The sequence below is a fragment of the Pagrus pagrus genome (genome assembly GCF_965226575.1).
Source record: "Pagrus pagrus genome assembly, chromosome: 23".
Lineage (NCBI taxonomy): Eukaryota > Metazoa > Chordata > Actinopteri > Spariformes > Sparidae > Pagrus > Pagrus pagrus.
Window position 1 is genome coordinate 22,732,246 of NC_140205.1, and position 27,777 is coordinate 22,760,022.

A 27,777-nucleotide genomic window follows, 5' to 3' on the forward strand; every position below is an offset into this window, starting at 1 on the left:
GCTTCTTCTTCATCCCTCTGAGTGTATGTGCAGGACAACAGAGCAGCCAAGCAAAGAGGAGCTGTCCTGTGGTGGAGGGATGTGGGCTGTCGACAGCGGGTTTTTCACTGTTTCTCACCCTGTGGCTCCTCGGTCATGAAGCGCTGTGGGGAATTCACTGTGTAGTGGTGGAAGCTGTCTCTCCATCATTAGCTTCTGTCTCTGCCTTGCCATCTTTCACTCACATTCTGTGCAAGTATTATAATCATTTGTCCTGCATGTGAATGACACCGGCTGGTAGAACATGTTGTTTTGGCTGACATATCTAGGCCAAGTGAAGATGCTGCAGCAGCAATAATGAGCATTCCCACACCAGGAGAGGAGAGCTTGAGGATGTTATCAAGAAGAGAGTGGTACAGGAGAAAAGCAAGACCAGTGAAAAATAACCACATCCGCCACAAACACTGTAAGGCCTGAGCTGATTTGCAGCCCCACTGAGCCTCTCTTGACACATGGGTGGTATGTGGAATTGTAAAAAGTTGGATTCATCCTTAGATCAGAGTCTATAGCTGTAATGAAGATGAACAGAGCAGAGGGCCTCTTCAGGCTCTTATGAGAACGCCTCTAAATCTGCAGAGAAGTGCACTGAAAAACAAAGCCAGTTAACAAGTAGTTGCTACTCATAGTTGACTGTGAGTGTAAGTGGAACTAGGCCTAGAAAAAAATCACATACTCTCCACACAGTGAGTACCACCTATCAAACACTTTCCCCAGAATACTGGTGAGGCCACTGAGACCATTAATAGTGAAATACCCTCTTGACCAGGGCTGCCTTAAGTGTTGGACCCGCCATAACATTAGATTTGGCCCACCAGATGTTTCTAGTGAAAAAACGATTTATTTAAAGATATAAATTGTATCTATTTTATTTTCGTGAGGTAAAAATAATTATTTATTTTTTGTCATCTGAGCATGGCATGCAAAGTAACACTTTAAGCACAAGGTCAGTCAATTAAGGGAACTTTGAAGACTTTAGACAATAGACTTTCCCATTGTAGTGTTTGTGGCTGAGTCTAGTGGGTGTAAGCCCTATTAAAATGTGCCCAGAAAAGTCACCAGCTGTTATCGATCAGAATCACTCAGAAGTTAAGAGGCCATGCTACAAAGAACATTTGATTCACACAACTTTCTATGATCACCAAAATTGATCGTTCAAGTTACTGTATGCATATTTTTGAGCCAGCAGATTCATTGTTTGTCACTTCATGATTTAACCAAAATTAATAAATTGTGACAAAGTAGTATGTGTTCCATACTCCATGTGAAAAAAAAAAACATACACTGTAAACAGTTTGAACAATTGAACTGCTAAAAGCTTGTTAAACTTGAGACATGAGTTTAATCAAGCGTTGCCATACTGAGTAACCACTAACCACTTTTGTTTTCCAAGTCCATTCTTTGACTTTTGAAAGGGTAGTTTTTTATTCGCCACACTGATCCTTTAATGATACTATGTGACAAATCAAGGACTTTACATTTTGAATGAGTGAATTTAAAAAAGTTTTTAAAGTAGTAGAGTGTGTATAAAGGGTTGGTGCTGAAGTCGATACTATCTACAGTTCTTGTTCAATAGTTGCCTGGAAATATGCAAAAATGCTAACTGTTTCCTTAAAGACTTTATAATTGAATGCAAGGCTCTATAAATCATTTCATTGTTTTGTTTTGTGTGTAGTATGATGTAGTGTAGCACTACTGCTTGAATTTCAAAGTACAACCCTGCATTTTAAAATGATAAATACTTGACACTCAAACAGGTCAGTTATGCGGCTCATTCTTTCAGGTCACAAGAACCAGTTCTGACACTGGTTTGAAAATGATGACTCTGTCTATTCTCTAAATCAGTCTCCAACCGAGTGACTTTTTAAGATCTTTCGAATACTGACAGCTACCATTGAATGTCAGATGCGTAATCTTTTGTCAAAGAGTGTCAAAGTGAATACAGATTTCTACAAAGTCATGTCAATTCATTCAAAAAATATAATGTAAAATGAGTGATTGCATGAGTATTCACCCCCTTTCAAGCGACTGACCTAATTCAATAGAGGTCCAGCCAGTTGGTGCTAGTAGTGTCACAATTAGTGAAATGAAGATCACCTGAGTGCAGTGAATGTATCGCGTGATTGTAGTATGAAGACACCTGTGTCTGAAGGTCCATTCACTGGTTAATCAGTAATCCTGGCTATAATTACACCATGAAGACAACAGAACACTCCAAGCAACTCTGTGAAAAGGTTATTGAAAAGTATAAGTCAGGGGATCAATACAAAAACATTTCCAAGTCACTGAGTTCAGTTATTCTGCATGGTATGGTGCAACTAGGCCGAGTGTGAGTGCGCCCTTAAAAGCTTCAGCAGCTGAGTTGGGAGAGACACCACATACAACAACTGTTGCCCGGGTTCATCACCAGTCACAGCTTGATGGGAGAGTGGCAAAGAGAAGGCCACTGTTTAAGAAAGTGCATTAAATCTCCACCAGGGTTCATGCAAAGGCATGCGGGAGACTCCAAGGTCAACTGGAAGAAGGTTCTTTGGTCTGATGAGACCAAAATGGGGCTTTTTGGCCATCAGACTAGACACGATGTTTGGCAAACACCAAACACTGCACATCCCCACAAACACACCGTCTCCACCATGAAGCATGGTGGTGGCAGCATCATGCTGTGGGGATGCTTCTCGGCAGCAGGCCCTGTGAAAATTCAGGTCACCTCATTTTTATTTTTGTGACCTGTCTGGTTTCAATGCATATATATTGTATTGTATTAATCTGTGCATATCTTGCACAGATTAATACAGGTGTGCTGTGAAATGTTGGCTTTTCCTCTGCTGTGCTTTGGGCACTAAAGGTTTGAGAACCACTGTGTAAAAGATTTATTTTCTTCTCCCACAGAATACAGAAAAAACACATTGATATTTGTCACCAATCTTCATTTTCTCTGCACTGAATTATAGCAGTTAGCTGACATATGCTAGCTAGCAACAGTCACATCAGCCAGTGTTTGCAGCTCATTGAATTTGAGTCAATAAATGAAGCCAGAAATGGAATGTAGTTTTCCTCAGCTGGAGCATGACGGAGTTAGTTAACAGAGTAACAGCACTATTTCTGGTGTCCCCCTCAGGAATTCCTGTTGTTGTCTTGTCAAAAGTTGAGATTAGATTTTCGCCTGTGAATCCCTGAGAATTATCCTCGTTGCTATGGACATACCCAACTCAAGAGTCTGCTGTACAGAATGTGACAGGAAAGGCTTTGGTCCAAACAAACAAGACAATGAATGCACTTGGCTCAAACTGTAAATCATAAATCAAATAAAGATATCTTCCCAAAAAGGGACAAGACCAGAAAGTATGACCCCTAGCACCTTTTGCTGTGCTGCATCTGTCACGGATATCATATCCATTAGGATACATTTTATAAGTCTTTTCTTCAGAATAATGCGCTGTATCTCTAGGGTTATCACACATTACCTCATCAGCTCCACACCAGGATTTATGTGTTTTTAGAATTGCTTTACTTTTATGAAACAAAGCAGCTAATAAATGTTTTGAAGTTGACTCAGGTCTAAATATTTTTGTGTTGACTGAAATTGGAACTGTTTTAAGTTCAAGTTTGCTTAAGTATTGTAAGATGAACTGGCTCAAATATTTCTAACTGGCTTAGCTTAAAATGTTTTACAATGTGGAAGCAAAGTCAAAGCACGTTCAAAAGTCCAGATGCAATACGTGGAAAAGAGGAGGGAAAAGAAAGAAGCGACAAAACCTCCTGAGAAAGACAAAACAGGAAAACAGTCAGAGCCTTTTTGAAATGAGAAAGGAGACACTTTCAGGAGAATGTGTAGAGAGGCGGACACAGAGAGCAGCAACGTCCAAAGAGAGCACAGTCGAAGCATGGCAAGTCTTCACCGTGACAACTGAAGATATGCGTTGTACTGTTTGTGCAGTGCAGCGGCTCATCCGGGCACAAACTGCCTCAGCTGAGAGGTGTGTGTCTGTCAGAGGGCAGCGACCTACATACATGGAAGATGGCTCAGGGCACACAGGTGGAGGAACAGCTCAACTTTTACAGTTTTTTACTCTTCTGCTGAATTAACATACACTTCCTCAAGTAATGACATGTTTTCACAGTGCAGAGAAACTGTTTAACGCCCCTCAAACACGGCACAGAAAACTCCTGAAACTGTAGTTTCCTCCACACAACAGCACAACATTACAACATTATTTCACCTTTTATAGTCAACCTTGACACTAATGTTCCTCTATCTTGCTTCTTTATATTATGGACTTCTGTTTTACCTTCAAGCTGATTTAGCAAAAGCACTGAGTTGGAAATCCTTCCATTACAGTTTTTCTCCATTGGTTTGGCTCATTTCTTGAAACAGAAATTACATTCTCAAAACTCTAAGATCATTTGGCAAAACAGTCTTACAGTTCAGCACAACACCATAGTTCACTTGCAAAAGCTCATATCTCTCCCAAAACTGTTCACTCATGCTTCAAAACTAAATTCCTTTCCCATATAAATAGTCAGTGCCACCAAAAGGCAAAAGATCCTTCTCAATTGCTTTGGCTCATTTCTCGAAACAGACCGGACGTTCTCAACACTCTTGGTGCTTTTGCCAAAATAACCTGGACGGTTCAGCACAACACCATGGTTCACCTGCAAAAGCTCATATCTCTCCCAAAACAGTTCGCTCTTGTCAAAACTAAATTCCTTTCTCATATAAATAGTCAGTGCCCCCAAAATGCATTGTGCCATTGGCATTGTGTAAGTGTTGACAGGAGTGAAAGTACATAAAGATGTATTACAGCAATAATAATGAAATGCACATGGAAATGTGATTACTAGTGATAACAGTAGTAGTGATGGTATGGTAAGGATGGTATGTAGTAATGCATTACAATAATAGTAGTGGAACGTATGTAACAGAGATGTGACTAATATTAGCGACAGTAGTGGTGGGTGTCAGGCAGGGTCATGGCAGTAGGCGCATCCATGATCAGGCAGGGCCATAGCAGTAGGCGCATCCACGATCAGGCAGGGCCATAGCAGTGGGCGCATCCATGATCAGGCAGGGCCATAGCAGTGGGCGCATCCACGATCAGGCAGGGCCATAGCAGTGGGCGCATCCACGATCCACGACCCGGGCGCGGCCAGGATCCATGGGAGCCTGTAGGACTAGAAAGCACAAGGACTCCGGGGAAGAAGTAAGTCAGTGACATGCAGAGATGGGGCATGTATACAGGCATAATGTATACAGATGGAGAGGAGAGGAGAGGGGAGGAGAGAGAAGCTCAGTGTGTCATTGTCCCCCGGACTAGGCCTATAGCAGCATAACTAAGAGCTGGTCCAGGACAGGCCTGGGCCTGTCCTGGCCCAGCCCTAACTATAAGCTCTATCGAAGAGGAAGGTCTTAAGTCTACTCTTAAAGGTAGAGAGGGTGTCCGCCTCCCGGACCAAAACAGGAAGATGGTTCTACAGAAGAGGAGCTTGATAGCTGAAGGCTCTGGCTCCCATTCTACTTTTGGAGACTTTAGGAACTACAAGTAATCCTGCGTTCTGGGAGCGTAATGCTCTAGTTGGGTGATAGGGTAGTATGAGCTCCTGGAGATATGATGGTGCCTGACCATTAACAGCTTTGTAAGTGAGGAGAAGGATTTTAAACTCTATTCCTGATTTTACAGGGAGCCAGTGCAGAGAGGCCAATACAGGAGTAATATGATCTCTTTTCTTAGTTCCTGTCAGTACACGTGCTGCAGCATTCTGGACCAGCTGGAGACTCTTTAGAGACTTGTTAGGCCAGCCTGATAATAGAGAATTACAATAGTCCAGCCTGGAAGTAACAAATGCATGGACTAGCTTTTCTGCGTCTTTTTGAGACAGGATGGGCCTGATTTTTGCAATGTTACGTAGATGAAAAAATGCAGACCTTGAAATTTGTTTTATGTGGGAGTTGAAGGACATATCTTGATCAAAGATAACTCCCAGATTCCTGACGGTGGTGCTGGAGGCCAAGTTAATGCCATCCAAACTCGCTATATCATTAGATAATGCATCTCTAAGGTGTTTAGGACCAAGTACTATAACTTCGGTTTTATCTGAGTTTAACAGCAGAAAATTGCAGGTCATCCAGGTCTTAATGTCCTTGAGACATGCATGGAGTTTAGTAAGCTGATTAGTTTCATTTGGCTTTATTGATAGGTATAACTGTGTATCATCTGCATAACAATGAAAGTTTATGGAGTGTTTCCAAATTATATTTCCTAGAGGGAGCATATATAAGGTGAATAGTATGGGTCCAAGCACGGAGCCTTGAGGAACACCATGACTAACCTTGGTATACAGGGATGACTCATCATTAACATGTACAAACTGAAATCGATCCGATAAATAGGACTTAAACCAGTTTAATGCGGGTCCTTTAATGCCAATTAAGTGTTCCAGTCTCTGTAGTAGAATGTGATGATCAATGGTATCAAATGCAGCACTAAGATCTAGTAAGACCAGGACAGAGACAAGTCCTTTGTGAGAAGAGGAGGTCCGCTGGAACATGTAAGTTTCTAACATTAGCCATGTTGGCTAACTTAACCTGTGGTTAATGCAGGATTAAAAAAATAAACACCCGCAAAGCGCCGAACACGGCTAAAAGTCGGTTTTGGCAGAAGAATAAATTAACGTCATGTGTCACCGGCCTGTCGGTAAATACTTGTTGCTGCCAAGTAATAATACATCACAACAACGGCTAGCAGTAACATAGCCTGGGACGTTAACATTGACATTATAAACAGCAGGGCTTCGGCTGTGTACGTTAACCTACTGACAACCCCAGACACCACACACACACACACCATACAGCCTCTCATCTTTGAGCCGCTAGCTCAGCTTCAACGCAGGTTGTACACAATAACTCTTACAAGGGCCGCGAATTTGCTTCTGGTGACGATAAAAATGTTCCAGCGGACTCTGTTTCCAGCGCGGTCAAGGAGAGTCTGAGCAGCTAACTTACTGAGCTGTGACTACCAGCTCTGCTTTTCTCAGTTTACCTGCCACTGGCAGATGAGCCAGAAAGTTAAATGTGGACCCTGGGTAAATGGTAGCTAATGTTAAGTCTCCAGCCCTGTGATGTTTTGCCGTTGTGTTTTTCACAAAGACCCTGGCTGAGTTAAAGTTAACTTTGAACGGCTAACTATCATTAACCACAGATTAGCTAGCCAACACCTATTAACTTAGCATTTGTTTCAGTGGACCGCTGCCAAACCAGCACAACAGCCGTTCAAAGTTACTTGTTACTGTTAGCCGCTGTTGTGATGTATTATTACTTGGCAGCAACAAGTATTTACCACCAGGCCGGTGACACGTGACGTTAATTTATTCTTCTGCCAAAACCGACTTTTAGCCGTGTTCGGCGCTTGGCGGGTGTTTATTTTTGATCCTGCATTAACCACAGGTTAAGTTAGCCAACACGGCTAATGTTAGAAACTTACATGTTCCGGCGGACCTCTACATAAACAGCATAACAGCCATTAAAAGCTAACCAAACAGGCCAGGTTGCATGTGAATAAACATGTAAATAGCATAGAAAACAACCAGACTTAATTGCGGTTTGAAAGTTCCCGGTGGACAGGACATTTTAGTAATGCCACCATGCCAGAGGCTTCGGGCTGATGGCAGGTTGCTACTTCTTCAGGATGCCGATATGTAAATCATATGCAAACCACGCTCTACTTGCCCCTCCCCTCAGACCCCTCCCTCTCGACGCCTAAACAGTGACAGAAAGTTGAAACTGAAAATCAGTGACACTGAAAAAAAAACTGACATTGTAAAAAAATCTGTCACTGAAAAAAAAGTGACATGAAGAAAAAATCTTAAGATTGTCATTGAAAAATACAAAAAATCCCAATAAAATAAAATAATAAGATTTTCAGATTTTAATTATTTTAATTAGTTTCCTTTTTCAATGCCAATACTTGTTTCAATGCCAATACAACTGTTTTCAATACAAATGTTTCAATGCCAATGTTTCCTTTTTCAGTACTGGTTTTGTTTTTGTTTTCAATCAATTTTTTTTGGATGCCAAATTTTAAAGTCACCGTTCTGGCTCCATAGCTGTTCTAGTTTTTTTTGTCTAGCTAACAGAATATAATTGTGTAGAAAACTGGAAAAAAAAAATAGGATTTTACGGTAAAAGTACCCTCCAAGGTTTGACATCACACATTGCACTCATACTGCCAAGGAAAGTGTAACCATTTTTATTCTCACACATAAAGTAACTTCCACAGAGTTAAAAGAAAATGTATACAGCACAATATACTGTAATATAAACACATAAACAAAAAACAAGGAAAATTATATGTAGCCTACAGTACTGTAAATAAAGCTGGAGATTCAAAACTAACATTTCTTCACTGGTCGCTGTCCTCACCTTCCCTCTCCTGGCCGTCCTCCTCACCCTCCTGGCCGTCCTCCTCACCCTCCTGGCCATCCACACGCTGCTGTCTGTTTGGCCACAGATTCTCATCCACATCACAGCAAATATTCTCCCTTGCGATGCAACGAGGGAAGAAACGGCGTGCATGTCGCAACCATCCCCTGCACTGATCTCCTGTAATATCATCACACGCAGCGTCCATTGCATGGAGCAGGGACCTCTGATTTTGAGCCTGATGCTCATACACTCTCCACCTCCAAGCGGAGAAAGGATTGAGGAAAGGAGAGTAAGGTGGTAGGAGCACCATGACCATCCTTGGATGAGTAGTGAACCAGGCCCTGATGAGCGGGCCACGGTGGAAATTCACATTGTCCCACACAATTACATACTTTGGTAGGTGAGGCCCTACGAGACCTCTCTCATTTTCAGGGATCAAATCAGAATGAAGGCGGTCCAAGAAGATGAGGAGCTTCTGTGTATTGTATGGGCCAAGACTGGGGATGTGAGTGGCCACACCATTCTCAGAAATGGCAGCACACATAGTTATATTGCCCCCACGCTGGCCTGGGACATCCACCGTGGCCCGGTGGTCAATAATATAACGGCCACGTCTTCGGCCCTTGGCCAGGTTGAAGCCTGCTTCATCCACAAACACGAGGATGTGAGGGGTCTCGTTTCCTTCCAATGCCATTATTCTCTACAATAGAGTAAAAAAAATAAAAAATAAAATCAGTCATACAGAAGAGTCATACACTAGAGTAACACAAAATTACATAGGAATGTTCTATGTTCTCCTCCACAAGTTCAATATACTACTGGGCACTACAGTGGTTCCAAACCTGGGGTACATTAACCCCTAGATATAGGCCTAAGCAGAGGTACTACAGAGGGTATTTGAGGAGAGGGGAGGGGGAAATCATCAATGACTAGACATACTGAAATGTTACAGTAAAACCAACAGTATTAGATAGATCTGCTTGAGAGGCACTAGTTGCAGCTCCTTGACCCCTTTTCTTACCATATGTTATATTCTTCAAAATAAGGATTATAATGATAAGCTGCAGTTTTCTGTTGCAGTTTTTAGGCAAAATGTTGAAGTTAGATAAAGCAAATACTTCGATTCAGACATCAGGTAAAGGGGCTACTGAAGCCAAAAAAGTTTGGGAACCACTGCTTAATTGTAAAAAGGTTATAATGATAGACAACCAGTAACTGACTTACATGTACATACTGGTACCGCAGCTCTTTCACTCTATCAGTTCCTCTCAAATGGTACCCTGTAAAGTTGCTTCATGGTCATCTGATGCTTGTTCAATACCCGTTCTATTGAGGAGATGCTTATAGAGTTGACATTTTGGAATATGGCAGTCTTCTATGATTGCAGTGCAGATCTGTCTCAGTGTGGTGGCATTATTTGCCCTCACCATTTTACAGATGTCTTGTTCTTGTTGGTCATTGAGAAGTTTTCTTCTGCCACCCGTGCGAGGTTGTCGTCCAATCCTAGACATACAAATCAAAGGACAACACTGTATTACCATTCGCAATGTATGCCTTATGTATTTCTTACAGAATGAGTTACCAATGTAATTGTATTGTTGTTTTACTTACAGTAACTTAACCACAATTCTAATGCATCACTGCGCAGTGACTGTAATACTACTGTAAACTGTATCATCAATAATTCAAGTTTGTTTTCGCCATTTTTCTCCATTACTGTAGGCCTTTAAAACACACACACACACACACACACACTAAATGATAGGTAAATGAGTAAATAAATACATCTCTTGCTTTATGCACCCTTATTCCTCCTCCTCTTCTTCCTCTTCCTCGAGCAGGCAGTTGCCCTTATTCATTTACTTGGCCGGGTGCCTCCATGTTCGGAAATTGTACTGGTCCTGGTCAAGCTCTATACATACATGTTTGGCAGCATTCACAATCATGGACAGCACCTGTCAGGTAACCAAACATATTGTTTGATTGGTCATCTGAGATGTGTGAAACTCCTCCTTCGTTAGTCAAGTTCTATTTTCACGTGACTGTCAATCAATTTATCAAATGTTCCAAGAGATTCATATATGGTATTCATGGTATTAGGTTCTTGACTAATTTTGACAATTGAACAGACTATTGTACATGTGATAACTTATACAATGAAATGATGCTGACATGTTTTGGAGAAAACAAACCATTAGACTGAGAATCAACAATCAGTTTAGATCAACAAGATCTATTCACTTGGAAATTGTGCTAAATGTAGGCTAACTGTGCTAACTGTAGGCTACCTGTACTTAATCATTTGCAAAGATGTACTAAGACATTTGCAATTTGATGGAATGAATGAGAAATTCAATTCTGTTGTGAACAATTGCCAAGTGGTTTGGAGGTTTGTCCATGTAATTTTGAGAATGTAATTTCTGTTTCAAGAAATGAGCCAAACCAATGGAGAAAAACTGTAATATCCATATTAATAACAGCTAGCTGCATATAAAATCTCAGCTCAGCTCAAAGCTCATCATTTGACCAAATTATCATGTCCTGTTTTCATTTGGGATCTGCGGACCATAGGTCCAATATCTACTCTCCTCTTAGATCCAACACAATCTCAATCTTTAGCTGAAATGCTCCACTGTGCTCACCAGTGAATCACTAACTGTCTATCTGATTTTGGTGCTGACCAGGTAGTGTACAGCGGGTTTATTAAAGCAGAGAAATAGGGCCGTAGCCGATTTAACAGTACATTCTGAAAATGGCTCCGTCTTTTGTTTCAAATATGAAGCGATAAAAGTAACTTCACCCAAATTAAAGTGCATATTAAATGACATGAATGTCTTGTCACGTCTTGTGACTGTTGCTAAGTCATTCTGTATCTGTATTGAAGCATGGAGTTCACAAGCAATAGGAGACAAGCATGCAAGCAGCAGAAGTAACTGGCGGTGTTGTTATACTGTTGACCGGAAAAGCAACTGCCGGAATGACGGTCTGAGCGGACCAATCCCAGTCCTTGCCGTTCGCGTCTTGACGCGTCGACGTGACGCGTAGTCAGGATTTTTTGGAGGCGCACGTCAGGCTACGGCGCAGGGTCCGCGTAGGGGTCTGCGTCGACGACGTAGCTACGCCGTCGCCGCGACGCAGAAGCATAAATCAGGCTTAAGTGTCAGTCTTCTACAAGCACAGACTTGACTGTGGTGAAGTAAAGGACTTTGTCCCAAAATCCAACAAGTGGATGACAGACCTTTCAAACTCCCCTACAGACGTACGGTACCAGCACACTACCAACAGCTCCGGGTGACACTGAATGAAATGGAGGAGAGAAGCATCATCAGAAAGTCTACCAGTGAGTTTGCATCACCACTTGGTCTACACATCTGCACTGTTTCCGCTGGCTCAATGCTCGGACGTTGAAGGATGCCTACCCTCTTCCCCATCAGGCAGATTGCCTTGCTGCCCCGTGGTGGAATGCACTGTTCAGTACCAGGGACCTCACATCCGGATTCTATTACGTTCTCCTTCATGAAGACCACAAGAAGTTCATTGCATTCGTCTCACTTGTTGGCCTCCATGAATACAACAGGCTCTGCCAAGGACTGTATAACAGCCCAGCAAGTTTCATGCACATGATGATTTTTGGGGATCAAAACTTAATGAGCTTGCTCTGTTACCTTGATGACCTCATGGTTTTTTTTGGCGCCTGGTGAGGAGGAAGCTGTGAAGACACTCGAGATGGTCTTTCAACGGTGCGGGTGCACAACCTCAAGTTGGCCCCCAAGAAGTGCCACCTTCTGCACAGCTCTGTACACTTCTTGGGCCAAGTCATTGACAGCAGTGGTGTGTCAACAGACCCTGCTAAGGCGGACACCATAACTAAGGTGGAAAGGTCGGACTTGATGCTTCCTGATGACCAGACCCCATGCCCTAAGAAGATCAAGTAATTCCTGGGTCTCGACTGTGGTACCAAAGCTTTATCCCAAACTGCTCTATGGTGGCCAAGCCTCTCTACCGGCTATCATCTGAGACAAAGATTAACAGGGCAAACAAAGAGGGGAGATGGTGACATGTGACAGAAAACTGACAGCTGCAGACCAGATCCAGGAATGTGACCGGGCACTACAGAAACTGAAAGATGCTCTATTCAACAATGTTATACTGACTCACCCAGATTTCTCTAAGCCATTCATCCTCTCCACTGATGCATCTTCTGATGGCTTAGGTGATGTTCTATCCCAGGTTGCACCAGGCAATGAACAGGCATGTCCAATAGCGTTTGCTAGTAAGTCCCTGAACAAAGCCCAGAGTAAATACCCTGCTGACCTCTTGGAGTTTCTAGCCCTGAAATGGGTGGTCTGTGAGAAATTCAGCCACTGGCTCCAAGGTCATGTTTTCACCACCTGGATAGACAACAACCCACTTGCCCACATTCTCCCAAAGCCGAAGCTAGATGCATGCGAGCAGCGCAGGGTTGCAAAGTTGACTGCAGTTTGACGTCAAATACAGCCGTGGTCAAAAGTTTACACACACTTGTAGAGAACATGTATGTCCTGGCAGTCTTCAGTTTCCATGATCTCTACAACTCTCATTTTCTGAGATGGATTGAGTAGAACACATTACTACTTTGTCACAAAACATTCATGAAGTTTGGTTCAATGATGAATTTATGTTATATATTATCAAAGATCCTCTAAAAATGTGACCCAATCTGCTGGCTCAAAAATATACATACAGCCTAAAAATGGTGTTGCAGTAGGGACCTTTTGCAGCAAAGTGTCATGTCCACTGGCTAAGATGTGTCGCCATCTATCTCTAAACAGACCCTCAGGGACATACAGCTGGAAGATGCTGACCTTGCAAAGTGATATTCTATGTTGAGCAGCATCGCAGACCTTCAAGGAGAGAGAGACCCACCAAGACTGTGAGTGGTTTGAGACTTATGAGGCAATGGGACAAGTTGATGTTAGAAGATGGTATCCTGTATCGTGTGTTCAGAGATCCACTTACCAGAAGGAAGAGACACCAATCCGTCATCCTTTTGTCCTTAAGAGACACAGGACTGGTTGTCACAGAACCCCCAGACCTTTGAATTTCTTGATCCCATCTCAGGCTAGACAAAGGTTATCCACAATAATCTGCCTCTTTGTGTGAATTTTCTGCCAGTCCTGGCTGAGGCTGATGACGGTGCCTCTCTGATCTCTTACTGTGCTTCTGATGGGAGTGAAGCTGTGGATCTTCACTGAACAACTTACACAGCCTGAATGTGCCATAGACCATATGACCTGTACTCATGATTGTGTCTCTCAGAATACTTGGGAGGGTGAGGATTGTCTGTCTGAAGTTAGCACACCACCTATGACCACCTGTGTGATAGACAGTGGCCAAGAGGATGTCTGTGGCAGGTGAAGCCCCCTCAGATGTCCCAGTCCCTAATGATGGCCTGAGATACTAGACTGACCAAGAGCATGTTGGGTCTGACACCCCCCAAGTCGCTAAGTCTGAACTGTGCCCAGAGAGTGTTACAACTGCCAGGGCTAGGGCCGGCTGTGATGTTAGTGTAACACGTAACCCTTTAAAGAAGGAAGAATGGTTATTAGGTTCAATGGCCAGAAGTATCAGAAGCTCTAAGATCGACTACGGAGCCCAGGATTGACCAATCGATGCATAGGAACGACACAAACACAGTGTATTCTTTAAGAAACAATGATGCTTCCCTATTTATTACAGGATGGGAAGACCACATTAATAACACAATTTTTTACAACTCTTACCCGGGTAAGTATAGAAAATAAAAAATAAAATAAAGTTTTGCAGCTGCTTTATTTCCTAAAGTTCAGTTCAGTCAACACCGTATAGGTGGAAAATCAGTCCCACCTCACTTGTGTGTGGGTGGTGTGTGTATGTGTAACGGTGTAAAAGGATTCAGGGTCCGCGGCGTCGTATCTCTATGAATCCTCCGGGGTCTGGCTCGCCATCAAACTTCGACTGGCTCCAATATCCAGGTAGGTCCAAATCTCAATGGGGTCCAACGAAAAAAACCTGACCTACGATAAGTAGGATCAGAGCATTCATTTCAATTTTCTCAACTCTCAATGAATATCAGTATTAAAATTAACAACATTCAAATAATCAGATTATGTTATTCATGTTATTGAAATAACTTCTCAAAATCAACAGTATAAATATTCTGTACTCTTTACATGGTAATTAGCACACAAACATCATCAGCCATTAAGAAAGAAAAATATATAATGTGCACAGTTGTTAAATTGTGGCTAAATGTGCTTTAAGTTCAGAAATAAAGTGCTAAACACACATAATACAGGTCAGTGTGCATAGAAAAAGAGTAAACAAAAGAGAAAATAAACGTCTCATATGCACCTTTAAAATGGCGGATTAATGCTTCAGCATTAATGTATCTAGTGTGTCTGCCCTGATGCTAATTAGCACCGGGAGCTAGCGCTCCGACATTAGCTCGTATGCTAACAGTTAGCTCGTGTCGCCATTAGCATTAGCGATTTAGCATTTAGCATTTCAAACTGGTTTCTCACCGATGCGTTCCTCCTCCCGAGCGGCTCCTCCAACTGCGCTCACACAGGTCCAGGTCGGCCGGGGGATTTCTCCAACAGTTTTCTCCGAATTTTATCCACGTTTTTTATTGTTTCACTGTCCAAAAATGTGTGTATCGTGACTCGTGTTCAATGCGGCTTCAGCGGTCTCCAACCAAGCTCTTTCAGATTAAAACTCTATATAACTTATTTTGTTACAGTTTTAGTTCTCTTTTTAAGTGAATATCTGTTTTTTAATCTTTTTTTTATTTATTTTTATGATTTACATTTTTATTTTCATTATTTCAACAATACAATAGTAACAATCACCCCCCTCCCCCAACAAACAAACCCTTCCCAAGTCACCACCATCTATGCTGATCCCTTTCTGGTTACCAACATCAACCACTGTGCTCCTTCATATACAGCTAGTACAGCTACACAGCCTGCATCAATGTAGATACAACTCAAAATAACTATACAAAATTAGACACAGAAAATGACTCCAAGCAAGGTCAATACAACACAAAGTAATCACTACATTAAAGAGATCATTGGTAAACAAATGAAAAAATAAAAGCAATAATAGCTGAATAAAATGCAAACAAATAAGAAGCACTATTCTGTATTTACTCACAATAATGAAAACTTGCATCTCTCCACCATATAACCCCTTTCAGGAACCCTTTAAAAATGTTACATGTTTGCCCCACTTTGCTTCATATAGATCCAATCTACCCAGTTGTTTATATGACATGTTTTCAAATGCTACAACTCGTGCCATCTCCACAGCCCACTCTTGAAGAGAGGGCACCCCCTCCGTCTTCCATCCTCTGATAAGTACTTGTCTACCAATCATAATAGTGGTTTGGACATAACTTTTGATATGTTTATCCTCTCTTACCAGAACTGAATCATCACCCAAAATAAATAATCTAGGGCTAAATGGCATTTGTATCTCTGTGATCTCACACAAATTATCATAAATATTGATCCAGTATTGCTGGACTTTATCACATGACCATAAAACATGAACTAAATTACCTTCCTCAGATTTGCATCGCCAACAATTTGATGTGGGTAATAACCCTAATCTAAATAATCTGGAAGGAGTCCAATAAAAACGATGTATAATTTTGAATTGAATGAGACGTACTCTTGCATCCCTTGAAACTACTTTAACACTTTTACAAATTCTGTTCCAATCTTCATCATTGAATGTCATGTTCAGATCCCTTTCCCATGTCTTCTGTAAAGCTGAAATGGGCCCGTTGCCAAGAGTCTGAATCATCATAGAATAATAGACAGCCGCCTCGTGCCCCTTTCCATAACTCTTTATAATTTTATCTAGGAATTCTGCATTTTGGGGAACCGCCGTAGCGGACCCAAAAATCCCCACCAGCATGTCGAAGTTGCAGGAACCTAAAAAAGTGAGACGTAGGGATATTGAACTGCCGCACCAGGTCCCCAAAAGATTTTAAGGAACCATCACAATACAGATCACCCGATGTGACCACACCATTCTCCCGCCATATTTTCCAATAAATGGGGAATTTACCAATTTGTAATTTAGGATTTAACCAGATACTTGAAGAGACATTCAGAAAGGGATCAAATTTAAATATTCAAGTAACCTTAGTCCAAATTAATTTAAGATGAGAAATTATTGGATGTGTTTTTGCTTATTTACTTAATTTAGTAGACAAGACTTGAATGGGTAGTAGAGGGGCCATTACAGCTTGTTCCATACAGTACCATGGGGGGGCCCTTTCGGGAGGGAGGGACCAATGGCCCAGGTGCCTTAAGCCTAGTTTATGCTTCTGCGTCGCGGCGACGGCGGAGCTACGTCGTCGACCCTACGCCGTCATTGAGCATTCGAAGTTCTGCGTCGAGGGAACGCGTTCAATTCACCGCCAAGCCACGAGGGGGGGTGGGGGTGGGGGGATTGGTTTCGGGGGGTTCTTGCTCTCTTGCACTGCAGTTGCGGTCAGAGCGGATATGCTGTGTAGCATTCTGGTCACAGTGTGGGGCTACAAGCTACATGCTGCACAACACCAACACTCCTCCTGCCCTGCTGGGATCTCACAAAGCATGGAGTTCACAAGCAATAGGAGACAAGCATGCAAGCGGCAGAAGTAACTGGCGGTGTTGTTATACTGTTGACCGGAAAAGCAACTGCCGGAATGACGGTCTGAGCGGACCAATCCCAGTCCTTGCCGTTCGCGTCTCGACGCGTCGACGTGACGCGTAGTCAGGATTTTTTGGAGACGCACGTCAGGCTACGGCGCAGGGTCTGCGTATAGGGTCTGCGTCGACGACGTAGCTACGCCGTCGCCGCGACGCAGAAGCATAAATCAAGCTTTAGATTAAAAGCATAGTAGTAAAACAATATCTTGGGCAGCCCTAAGCCTCCTCTATCAACTGGTCTTTGTAACTTGCTGTGGCTCAAGCTAGCGTTTACCATTCCAGATAAATATCTTGGATATCCTGTCAAACCTTTTAAAATAATAATGGGGAATTTCTAAGGGGAGGGACTGTATAAGATAATTAAGTTTGGGAACACAGTTCATTTTCAAAACGTTACCTTTACCTGCCATAGATAAATTAAGAGTTGCCCATCTCTCAACATCACAAGAAATTTTCTGTAATAATGGGTCAAAATTGACTTTGACCAAATCTTTCAGCTGTCTAGGAAATCGGATACCCAAATACATGATACCTTGTTGAGGCCACTGAAATGCCCCTGGATGGAAGGCAGTGGAGGGGCAATAAGCCGTTAGGGCAGGGTTTTTTCTGAGCAACGTGGTGGTTTGTCAGTAAACCCCGAAGTCCGTTAGCATTTTTAGCATATTTAAAAGTAGCGCAATGTAGAGCTGTCAGAAATTAAAAGCAGCCTCCTCTCTCGTCATATTTGCAGCAACACTGTTGCTTCAGGCTGCGATCAAGCTTTTTTGTATCGTTCATACTCTCTCTCCATCAAAACAACCTGCTGCTCTTGGCTGAAATCAGCCCGTTGTCGCTCCATTTAGTGAGGAAGTAGAATAATATGACGCCAAACGCCTTAATTGATGTGAACGCGCACAGAGCATGAAGCTGAGAGCCGGACTTAACAAACCAAGTTGATAACCAGCTTCGTAGTACCGTGTTAACTCGGACCGGGTTGTGACACGCAGTCTCTTCCTCCCCCCGCGGCCGCCTCAGCCCAAATTTTGGCCAGAAAAAACCCTGCGTTAGGGGGAGTGCCTCGGACTTGGACCAGTTCACCCTGTAGCCAGCATGTCATCAGCATAAAGCATCAATTTATGTACCCTCCCACCTACAGTGACACCCGGGAAATCAGTCGCTCCACGAACAGCTGCTGCAAGAGGCTCAATAGCTAAACAGAAAAGCAAAGGAGAAAGGGGCGAACCCTGCCTGGTTCCTCTACCCAACATAAAATAATCAGAGACAAGCCCATTAGTCTGCACTGCTGCTTCTGGGTGATTATATAATGCAAGAACCCATTTTCTAAAGATAATACCAAATCCAAACTCTTCTAAAATCTTGAATAGATATCCCCATTCTACCATGTCAAACGCCTTTTCGGTGTCCAACGAGATTGCTGCAACTGGGGACTGGACGTCAGCCACTGACCACATAACATCAATAAGGCGTCTAATATTATCTGAGGAGTTACGACCACGAATAAATCCCACTTGGTCAGTATGGACCAATGACGTAATTACACTGTCTGATCGGTTTGCTAAAATTTTTGAGATTATCTTAACATCTATTTGCATTAATGAAATAGGACGGTAATTCTTGCATTCATTCAAATCTTTACCTTTCTTAGGAACTAGACTAATAAGGGCCTGTCTCAAAGTTGGTGGTAGTATACCCCTCTCCAGTGCCTCCTTATACACCTCTAGTAAAGGTGAAGCTAGCTCCGTCGCAAAGCTCTTAAAAAATTCCCCAGTAAAGCCGTCGGGCCCAGGTGCTTTACTTGAAGGTAAAGCCTTGATTACCCCTTTAATCTCCTCAATAGTAATATCTGAATCCTCTTTGGAAGTCCAAGTGGTTCTATAAACTTATGAATTTCTTCTTCACTTGAGCTAGATGTTGCACTATATAGATTACTATAAAATTCTTTAAAGGTCTGATTAATATCTACAGTTGCAGTAAGCAGGTCCCCAGCCGGCGACCTAACAGCAGGAATAGTGGAGGCCAGCTCCCTCTGTTTTATATAACTGGCAAGCAACTTTCCTGCTTTATCTCCTGACTCAAAATATGTTTGTCTAGCCCGAAATAGATTAAATTCAACCTTTTGGGTTATTATGTTATTATACTGATATTTTAACTTTGTCAATTTTCTCATGCCGTCTTGTGTCATTTGTTGCTTCAACTCTGTTTCAGCCGATTTAATTACATTTTCCAATTCTAGCAACTCCCGTGTTTTAATTTTCTTATAATATGACGTATGTTGGATAATACGTCCTCTAATCACAGCCTTTAAGGCCTCCCACGCAACACCCGCGGATGATACAGATTGCCAATTTGTCTCCAAATAATTATTTATTTCTGTTCTTAACCACGCTACATTTACTGGGTCCTGTAGAAGTGACGAGTTCAAACGCCATCTATAAGACTTTCTTCTCTCGCTCTGGGGTAGCAGTCCCAGGCCAACACAAGCATGGTCAGAAATAAGAATATTGCCTATTTCACAACCCATAGCAGAGGAGGTGAGTGCTTTAGATATTAGAAAGAAATCTATTCGGCTATAGGTCTTGTGTACTGGTGAGAGAAATGTGTAGTCCCTACCAGAGGGGTTCATGATCCTCCAGATATCTATTAATCCCAAAGATTTGCAAATTCTCTGCAATGTCACCGCAGCCTTTGGCACTTTACGCAACACTACCCCACTGTGGTCAAGAGCTGGATCCATTAAAAGATTAAAATCTCCTCCCAGAACAACCGCATGATTCCCAGCGGTTTTTAACCTCCTTTCAAGATCAATAAAAAAATTTTGATCATCCAAATTAGGTGCGTATATGTTGGCCAAGATTAGCTTCTGCGACTGTATTTCAGCCAGTACAATAATCATTCTTCCTGACTTATCCTTAATTTGTTTGAGACCTTTAAACTGTAAATGTTTACTAACTGAGATTATAAGACCTTTGCTTTTACTAGAGCCTATGCTATAAAAAACATGTCCAACCCATCCTGCACAGAGCTTCTCAGACTCCTCTTTTGACGTGTGTTTCTTGGAGAAACACTACATCATAGTTTTTATTCTTAAGCATGGTCATGACCTTTTTTCTATTAATGGGATTCCCCAGCCCGTTTACATTCCAAGTGGAGAGACGAATTAAACCTATTTGTGAGGACACGCCTGCCTACACATTAATAACACACAACCATTTATCAAAATAAGTACCGTTACACAGTGGTGGTGACTAAACACAAACATCCCCCTAAAACTAACAAAACAAAGAGTGTGCAACTGAACCTGAACTTTGCACATTTTAACCCCCACAGAAGTCCTTCCAACAGAGGTCCGACGGTCCGTGTCAGGTCCGCGAGGCTCCACTCGTTGTGCTTCCTGGCACTGCTACCGTAAAAAAAAAAGTCTACACCAGTGTCTTCATATAACGTTTGGGTGCGTAAGGATGAAAATGAAAACAAATCAGTCCATCAGTACTCACTGCATAGCGTCTATGAAAGCCATGGCTCTCCGGGGCCAATCAAAAACCCTCTCACCCTCGCCGGTCTCGATTCTCAGCTGAGCCGGGAACAGCATCCTGAAACTCACCCCATGTTCATGCAGTTTTTTCTTGCATTCTTTGAATTTGTCGCGCTTCATCTGGGTGGCTTTGGAGAAATCGGGGAAAAGCATAACAGTAGTGTTTCCCCAGGTGAGCTTGCCTTTGTTTCTCGCTGCTCGCAAACACCACGTCCCGGTCTGACGATCTCAGAAACCTGGCCAGTATTGGTCTGGGTCTGTCTCCTGGCGTGGATCGCTGGCCAGCGAGCCGGTGTGCCCACTCAATCTCTCGTCTCCCCTCTATGTTCAGCAGATTTGGCAACAGCTCCTCCAGAAATCTCACCACGTCTCCTTCCATCTTTGCCCTCCGGGAAGCCTACGAAGCAAACATTGTTGCGTCTCGAGCGGTTCTCCATGTCTTCTAATTTGTCCCATATCTGTCCGACGTCTGCCTTGCTAGCTGGCGGGTTAGCATGCCACTCCTGCTCGGTCATTTCCAAGTACTCCACGCGCTTCTCCACGTCATCCATTCTTGTAATTAAGGATGAGAGTTTAGTCTCTACCGACGCAGTAGTGCGACATATTTCTGCCAGTCCACCCAGATCTTCAGACATCTTTGTTAGTGTTGAGTAGATGTTACTGAGTTCTTGAGCTATGTCGTTAGCTTGTGGCTGCTCGGACTCGTTAGCTCCGTCTTGATCTTGCATCATGGCGTCGGCCGCGTGTGACCATAGATGCTTTCTAATATCTCCACAAGCCGAAGACTTAGAAAGTTTCGACATGTTTTGCACCACTTTTAACTTAAAACAAGTATATTGAGTGAAAATATCTCTGGTGGAAATGTTTCAAAGGATAAAGGTAGCGATGCAGTGCAGAGCTCCCTACTCCGTGGCTTCTTCTCGCATCGTGTCAAGTGACTCCTGTTTTTTAATCATTAACAAAACATTATATTTAATGAATTGATTTTTCCATTATGAATTTCACTGTTTTTAATTCAATTATGTCTCTTTTTAATATACAATGAACTATATTTAATACAGATTTTTAACTCCGGTTACATTAGACTTGTAAACAGGCTTATTCAGACTATGAATGGTCAGAAACTGCACACACAGACCAATGAGTTGAAGGTGTGGGATAGTTCTTTATTCCGTGTAGATGGCTTACTCTATTTATGCCTTCTTCTGCATCTCCAAGCCGTGCCATTGTAGATGGTTAGTGTGAGTTTGAAACAAATTTGAAAAGTCTATACAGGCACTTTTTATGTCATCAGTGGAGGGTTTGTGATGAGCGCTGCTCCCTCATGAGTTTTTTATTGAGCAGCCTTCTGGCTTGACGGGGCACATTGATATTGTGTGTGTTATTCATTCAAAGTGTTGCTTATGAGGTATGAGGGGGTTCAAGGCCAGATTATCCAATGGGCTTTATGGGCACAGGCCCAGGGGCCCACGTGCACCTGGGGCCCAACCAGACTTAGGGAAAACTATAGAAATGTGTGTTTCTCTTCTACTCACTGATATTGACACCATGTATAACCAATGAAAACACCCTCGTTTTTTTTTAACTAAAGACAATGATTTAATTGGTCAAGTGCAAGTGTGGAAACCATGGGAACAGCCAGCTCCGCCCCCATGCCACTGTCCATAAATGACAGTGCTGAACAGACCGGATCGTGGGGAAGTAGTTGGAGAGAAAAAAATGAGTGAAAGAAGCGGTTGCAGTAAGCGAAAATGTAAAAGAGAAAAGGAGGAGAGGGAGGCAACTTTTTTGAGAAGTGTGCCATCCATCCAAACTTTCTTCAAACGGAGTCTGGAACATCAGGACGAAGATGACACTGTGGAGGAGGAGGACTGCCTGGAAGCTAACCCGGAGCTAGAGGAAGATGCCGGAGGAAGCGAGTGTCAGCCTGTTGCTAGCTGCAGTCACAGCACCGGTGTGAGCCGATCTGGCAGCCCGAGCACATCCGGTACTTACACCGGCAGCTCGCATTAGTGGATGTACCGGGTGTCGGATCCGGCATTGTGGGCGGAAATTAATGAAAATGCTTGCGCTGTCCTAATCGATCGTGGGCCTGCTGCGTTTCATAACAGAACGAGCATATACCCGGCCTCAACTCGTGATGGTGGTTTGGGCGGTAAAGTGCGCTCTTTCACTAACGATCTGATCTACTGCCGTTTACCAAATGGGGAAAGAGTTTCCCCTTGACTGGATGACATATTCACCATCTACAGGTAACATGTATTGCTTTGCCTGCATGGTCTTTTCAACAAAGAAACATCAATTTGTTAGTGGCTTCTCTGACTGGAAACACCCTGAACATGTGCGGGATCATGAGAAAAGCACAGAGCACTGTAGTTGTATGTAGGGTGGCCATTTCCTTCACATCACAAAGGAGGACACTTTGCATACACGGGGACACGCAAGCAGATATTTGTTTGGTATGATCCGGTTTTAAATTTTAATGTTTTTCCACCAGATTACATAAAGGTGCATACACATACCACATAGCTAATAATAAATATACAAGATACAGCTCATGACAACGTGCCCTTCCAATTCAGATTAATAGGTCGAATAAACATCATACAGAAACTGTTCTTAATGTTTTTATGTGGATAGAACAAGAGTAAACAAATACAGCACCTTCTCTTTCAGATGTAAAGGCTTTGCCTAGGCTTTGCCTATACATATGAGTATCTGAGTCCATCTGTGACTGTGAGTCCACAAGGTTGCTTCACAGAGGCTGGTTAGAGGCAAGTCAGAGGATGATAGGAGGCAGGTCAGAGGCAGGTCAGAAGCTGGACAGAGGCTGGAGAGAGAAATCACACTGATGAAACAAGTTGAGACACATAGCCTTTCCTTATCCGTATTGCTAATTAACATGAACAGGACAGAGTTGTGTGACATTCTCACCTGGAGTTCAGGCAGCTGGTCACAAGCTGGATATAGGCTGGTTGAGGCAGGGCAGAGGCTGGTAGGAGGCTAGTTGGAGGCTGGGTAGAGGCTGATAGAGAATCTGATGGTAGAAGGGAGGTCTGGCCTCTTGGGACTGGCACACAGTCTATTTGCGATACTTCAGCCCTTTCCTGGCTGCTTCCAAGAGTTTCTTGTTTGCAAGGAATTTCTTGTATATCTCTGTGCACTGGTCTGTGAAATTGATGCAAATCTGCAGCTCTGCCTTGACACTGTCCACTTCCAGTCGATTTCTCTCATTTCTCCAGGCTGTGGTCATCATTGAAAATACACGCTCTGTATGTGCATTGCTACATGGGATGGAGAAGATTTGACTGATCTTCCTCAGATTCTCAAGTGGGACATCTGCTCTGGAAAATAGTTTCAGATACCGCTCCTCACTGTGGCAACCTTCCATTTCTGGAGAACTGAGTTCAGCTTCCACTACGCCATATTCCTCATAGAGTTCATCTAGATCAATGTCTTTCAGATTGCAGGCCTAGACAGCATCAGAGTATTCTTCAAAAGACACAGTACTGGTCAGGCTAAGCTTTGACACTTTACTATGAAAGCTCTTATCAGAGAAGTCATATCTTTCACTCACATATTTCTTGGCTCTTTCATAGAATGCAAGGAAATCAGCCTTACACTTCCCAGCCTGATGAGGAGTCAGCTGCTTCAGTTTGTTGTTCACAGCAAAGCCAAATAAGTTATCCTTAAGCCTTCTCTCCAGTTTCCTTTCAGTTCAGTCATTACCAAAAACACAGAGGTGATGCTGAATGATTTGGCCTCAAGTGATTCAATGCAGTCTGAAAACACTTTAAGAATGTGACTGAGAAAAAGAAAATAAACCTCGGCAACTTCAGTCCCTTCCTCTCTGAAGAATTTCCACGAAACCTTGGGGCTTTCACCCATACTCTGGAAGTAGCTGTGCAGGGCTGTCCAGTACTTCAGGATTCTGTCCAGAGATGGCAGCAGACTCAACCATCTTGTGACAACGTGCCGCAGCAGATTGCATTCCTCTACTTCAATGAACTCACAGAACTCCTTCAGCTGTGCTGTTCTGCTAGCAGAGATGCTAAAATGGCTGTATACTTTAAGCACCACATACTCAACGTCAAAATCCAAGCTGCCTGCAGCATATCTTGTGGCATTGTGTAGGATATGGGCTAAACAGTTTGCAGCAAGCACATCCTTTTGAGCCAGTTTCAGTTTCTGATAAACGCTGTTGTGTTTTCCGTAGTTAACACTGGCATTGTCTGCTGCATATGCCGACATCTTTCCCAAATCTAGGCCTGGCATTTTAAGTTTATCCAGCAGCTGATTTGTTATAGCTTCCGACGATTCATCGCTGTCACTGTAAAAATCCAACAGCGCATGTTGTATGCCCTCTTCAAAGTGGAAATATCTCAGTACAATAGGGAAACACTTGGTCGTACCATTGTTTGATGCATCCGTTGCCACTGAGTAGTGCAGATCATTTTCTTTAATGTAGTCCACATGTGTCTGGATAGAGTAAGGCGCCAAGACATTTTGGCACAAAGCTTTAGCTTTTGTTGTCGGCGACAAACAGTGTTGCCAACTCCTCAGTGAGGAAAGTCCTATTGGCTGTCCTAAAAGTCGCTAGAAGTCACTAAATGACGTCATCACCTAATTTGCATAACTGGCCATGTGCATTTAATTGTAATGGACGCTGTAGGAGAGAGGAATAACGTCGTGGGAGAGATAAAACACCCGTAATGTGTTTAGAACTACAAATGAACTTATTTTAGTGCAGTGATTTATTTTGGACAAAGAAAATTTTATATTTACATCCAGCCCTGACTGTAACCCAGGGTGGGATCAGCCAGCGGCGGCTTCGCGCATGCGCGACTCACAGACTGGACGGAAGGGGTGAACTTCTCCTGCTCTGACTGCACTTGGGAGGGACTGTTGCCTGAGGACTGGGCCGCCTGTGAGTGCTTTGGGACGGCCCCACGGCAGCACACGCTGCTCGTTGAACGATAAGTGCTTTCACGTCAGAGTCTCCACAAGTCTTCAATAACACCAGAAAAAGTCACTAGATTTGTCGCTAGTTGCTTTTTTGAAAAAGAGTCGCTAGAAGGGTTCGGAAAACTCGCTAAATATAGCGACAAAGTCGCTAAGTTGGCAACACTGGCGACAAAGTGAAAGCTACCATAGCTGCAGAGATACAGCATGCCAAGTACTTTTCTGTGATTGTGGACTCCACTCCTGATCTGTCACATATTGACCAACTAACCTTCATTTTTCGATTTGTGAATGAAGAAGGAAAAATAATAGAGCGATTTGTTGGCTTTGAGCCAATTGAGAATCACACCAGGGAGAGCTTGGCCAATACTGTAATGGCTATGCAGTAGACAGTTTAGGCCTAGATCTTGCAAACTGCAGAGGCCAGGCATATGATAATGCAAGTAACATGTCTGGACATTATAATGGGCTGCAGGCTCACTTAAAGAACAAGAACCCCTTAGTCCATTCTATACCCTGCGCAGCACATTCTCTAAATTTGGTGGGTGTCAACAGTATTGAAGGCAGTTGTCAAGAAGCAAGTCATTTTTTTGACCTCATGCAGCCTTTTGTGCAGGTTCCCCTCAAAGATGGAACAGAATCTTCAATAATGCAGACACCAAGGTAGACATGACATTGAAATCACTATCATCAACACGCTGGAGTTGCTGTGCAGATGCATCTAGGGCACTTTGTAGAAATTATGCACAAATAAGGGATGTACTTTCATTTCATCTGATATGGGAGAAAAACGTGAAACACGCAATGAGGCAGCAGCACTGTGCTCAAAATTAGGCAGTCTTGATATGTCGTTTATGGCACAGTGTCTTAAGCGGATTTAAAGTGACAAGTGAAGCACTGCAAAAGGCTGACCTGGATCTGATGACAGCCATTCGTCTGTTAGAATCTTTGAGATCATGGGTTGTATCACTGCAAGACCAATTTGACCATTTTGAAAGAGCTGCAAAGAGCGTTCCTGGTGTGTGCCAGTCATATCGTGATGAACTACAGAGGGTCAAGAGGTGCAAAGCACTTCTGGATGAATCTACAGAGTATGAAATAACACTGGAAGGCCGGGAGCGATATGAAATAGAAACGTTCAATGTCATCATTGACAAGCCAAGCAGCTGTTTAGCCCACAGAATGGAGGCATACAAGAACATCACTGACGGATTTGGGATTCTGCTGAACTTGGAATCTGATGATTTGCCCACTGTTCATAAACAGGCTGATGCACTCTGTGCCTTATACCCTTCTGATTAAGATCAGAACCTGGCAGATGAAATCATACAGTTCAGATGCTTTGTGCAGAGCGAACAAGTCTCCTCCAAAACTGCTGCAGGTGCTCTTGAAACATGGTCTGCAATCAGTTTTCCCCAATGTGTTTGTAGCCCTACGTATTTTTCTGACACTGCCAGTCACAAACTGTGAAGGAGAAAGATCATTTTCACAGATGGCAAGAATTAAAAATTAACTTTGAACAAGGCAAACACAACAGCACCTTTGTGCACTGTCACTGATGGCCAATGAGTCTCAGCTTGTCAGGAACTTGGACTTTGATGAGATTGTGGCTGAGTTTGCAAACAGGAAAGCAACGAACAAACCTTTCTAAGACAGGGGAGGAGGAGAGATGGAGCTGAGGAGGAGAGACAGAGCTGAGTAGGAGAGACAGAGCTGAGGAGGAGAGACGGAGCTGAGGAGGAGAGATGGAGCTGAGGAGGAGAGAGACAGAGCTGAGGAGGAGAGACAGAGCTGAGGAGAAGAGAGACAGAGCTGAGGAGGAGAGACAGAGCTGAGGAGGAGAGAGAGCTGAGGAGAAGAGAGACAGAGCTGAGGAGGAGAGAGAGCTGAGGAGAAGAGAGACAGAGCTGAGGAGGAGAGACAGAGCTGAGGAGGAGAGAGAGCTGAGGAGAAGAGAGACAGAGCTGAGGAGGAGAGAGAGCTGAGGAGAAGAGAGACAGAGCTGAGGAGGAGAGAGAGCTGAGGAGAAGAGAGACAGAGCTGAGGAGGAGAGACAGAGCTGAGGAGGAGAGAGAGCTGAGGAGAAGAGAGACAGAGCTGAG

The 27,777-nt window shown here is 43.2% G+C and overlaps 1 long non-coding RNA gene across 1 annotated transcript; it reads right to left on the reverse strand.

Annotated features, from left to right (window-relative positions):
• Positions 1-8,476: 8,476 nt before the first annotated feature.
• Positions 8,477-13,008, reverse strand: LOC311252444. Its single transcript, XR_014621531.1, has 3 exons — positions 10,241-13,008; positions 9,680-9,958; positions 8,477-9,155 (listed from the first exon to the last, which is right to left on the reverse strand). It is a non-coding gene; the product is annotated as an uncharacterized lncRNA (long non-coding RNA).
• Positions 13,009-27,777: the final 14,769 nt, after the last annotated feature.